Source organism: Myotis davidii, unplaced genomic scaffold (assembly GCF_000327345.1).
Source record: "Myotis davidii unplaced genomic scaffold, ASM32734v1 scaffold167, whole genome shotgun sequence".
Classification (NCBI taxonomy): domain Eukaryota; kingdom Metazoa; phylum Chordata; class Mammalia; order Chiroptera; family Vespertilionidae; genus Myotis; species Myotis davidii.
In genome coordinates this window covers 5962144-5965321 of record NW_006300048.1, presented here as the reverse complement: position 1 = coordinate 5965321, position 3178 = coordinate 5962144, and positions in this window count along the sequence as shown.

Below are 3178 nucleotides of genomic sequence, written 5' to 3'. Positions count from 1 at the left end.
GAGTGTGCAGGAGGCAGCTGATCAATGTTTCTCTCTCATCGATGTTTCTAACTCTCTATCCCTCTCCCTTCCTCTCTGTAAAAAATCAATAAAATATATTTAAAAAAATAAAAATAAAAATCATCATTCTCCCCTTAAAAAAAAGCTGTGTTACATTTTACAGTGGAATACTATTCAACCGTAAAAAAGAAAGAAATCTTACCCTTTGCAACAGCATGCATAGACCTGGAGAGCATTACGCTAAGTGAAATAAGGCAGTCAGAGAAAGACAAGTACCATATGATTTCACTCAAATATGGAATCTAATAAACACAATGAACTAACAATCAAATTAGAGACAGACTCATAGATAGAGATCAGGCTGACAGCTGTTGGTGGTGGTGCGTGGTGGTGGGGCGTGGTAATGGCGGTGGAGGAATTGAACACAAAAGAAAAACAAGAGAAGGAACTCATGGACATGGACAACAGTGTGGTGATTGCTGGGGGTGGAGGGATGCAGAGGAGGGAATAGGGACATAAATGGTGATGGGCAGAGACCATTTCAAGTGGTGAACAGAATACTGTGTACAGAGGGTGTGTTGTAGAATTCTGCACCTGAAATCTGTATAATTTTGTTAACTCGTGTCACCCTAATAAATTTAATAAAAAGGAAAATAAACATTTAAAAGAATCAATCTATTTTAGGTTCCATCACACTTACCTTTCCCACATTTACCCCCCTTGCAGTTTCTAGATTTAACTTAATTTTTGAAATTTTAAAATTAGGTAATTTAAACTTTTATTTATTTATTTATTTATTTACTTACTTACTTATTTATTTTGGTATCCTGTCACTTTTAATAGTCTCTGGGTTCCCAATCATACTTACAGTTTTATCAAATCCCATTTCTCCCTCCCCCCTCCCCCTCAATGTAACCACTCCAATCACAATGGTTTGTCTCCAGGCCTAGGCGCAGCTGCCATTCTGGAACTTTCCTCCTCTGCTCGCTCATCTGGATTGGAGCCATTTGATCTTGTGCAGCAAGGGTAAGGGTGGCTCTGACTCCCACCGCCTCCAAGGACAGTCAGTAACTCACTCTCTGAACTCCCACAGTCCTCTGCATCTACTTACATGGAGCAGCACTCTGTGTTATTTTATTATCCTTCAGGGCACAGGCTGTGTCTTATTCATCCTTGAAATGGCGCCTGACATTCAGTTGGCCTTTAATAAAATTATTTGGAAACACTATTGAGCACATGATTGAACCCAATATCTTAACTGAAGGGGAGAGCCATCATTTGCTCATATTAAAGGGTAAGGAAGCGCTGCTAAGTAGGTGGGAAATGGGAGTAAGAACTAAAAGATAAGAAATAGCGCAACAAAGAATCAACTTATAAACACAAGTACATTATTTCTTTTCTTCACTGAGCAGCAGGAAAACCAAACCCTCATCAGACCCACCTTATAATCGGCATGTCTGTGTCAACTTGCCCTCCTTTCGGATGTGGGGCCCATTCTGTATTCATTTCACTGGACCAGCACAGCCAGGTAAAATACAGAATGCCGAATTAAATTTGAATTTCAGATAAACAACAAATAATTTTTAGTAAAAGTATGTTCCAAATATTGCATGAAACCTACTTATACTAAAACCTTTTTTTGTTTATCTAAAATTCAAATTTAACCAGATGTCCTGCACTTTTATTTGCTCAATTTGGCAACCCTACACTGGGTATTTTCTCCAGGCAGTAACTTGCTAAATGCCAACTACTCGGACAGCCTCAGGGAATATGATCTGATGGTGATGGAAGAGGCATAGAGCTGGCATTGAGAGAAGTAAATAAAATACTTCCTACTTACCTTCAAGACCTGCTTTCAAATCCCACCATCTTTTTCAGTGTGCTGCAGTCTCATGCTGCTTCTCAACTTAAAGCCAAAGGCAGGAGGGTCTTAGAGATCTCTTGGGTAGCCTTTCAGATTGCACGTACCCTTTCAGATTAATATTCTGGAGGCAGATGGTTACACAGGAGGTTCTCTCAGGCAGTACTGGAAAATGTCATTAGGCTAATGTAGTTTTATTTAATTTTTCATGCATCCGTTTCATATGTCACTGATTCCTTATAGGTATTGCTATTAGATAAGTGTTGAATGTTGCCCATGAGCCATGCTCACCCTAAGTATTTCACCTGCATTTGAATTTTATTCCCACAAGGTGACTTTGACTGATGGACTTTGATTATCTCCCTGATAGTGATGAGGAAACTGAGAGGCAGGAACGATAAAGAATTTGCCCAAGGTCAAAGCACTCATAAGCGGGAGAAAGGAGCTATAATCCGTGAGTCCTCAGAATAAAAATAAAATAAATTTCATTTACAGTTCCCTCACCCTCCCAAAAATCACTATTTTAAAAAATGCAAACTACACCAGGCATGAATTTCAAACTATGTTCCCTGAGTCTCTAACGGAAACTTTTAATAAATATGCTTTTATTGGAAAGTGGATTGAGGAGAAAGCATTGGGAAATGCGGAAGGGGATTTCAGTTTAAACTACAAATAACTGGGATTAAACTGAGCTATGAGATGGCCCCTCTTACACCATTTCCCCCTAAGCCAGCGTTCTCAACCGGTGACCCCTTTGGGGGTTGAAGGACCCTTTCACAGGGGTCGTCTAAGACCATCGGAAAACACATATATAATTACATATTGTTTTGTGATTTATCACTATGCTTTAGTGATGTTCAATTAGTAACAATGAAATTGGGGGTCACCACAACAGGAGGCACTGTATTAAAGGGTCGCTCGTTCTGATCCTCTTGCATTGTACTCCCTCGGAGAAATGAAACCAACCCCGTGTCAGGCTTTCCAATCCACAGCACAGTCTACCCAGTTTCTGATTCGGTGTCCACCCTACAGTGTGCCGAAATGCGGAATGCGCAGGGCATACCAGATGACAGATGCAAGCGGAGGGAATCTAGAGAGACCAGCAAGGTTGGATGGATGTGGGGCGAACCAAACAGGGACTAGATCTGATCTGAGTCAGAACGGAGTCCGAGAACAGAAACTGGGGGGCACAGCAACCCCTCCCAGGCGCTGTCTGGGTCCATCCGGGCGCGTCACATTAGTCCGCGGGTCCAGGTCGCGGGATCCCGGGCCCTGGGGAGGGTGTTGGGTGCTCTGCGCACCCTCGCATCCCAAACC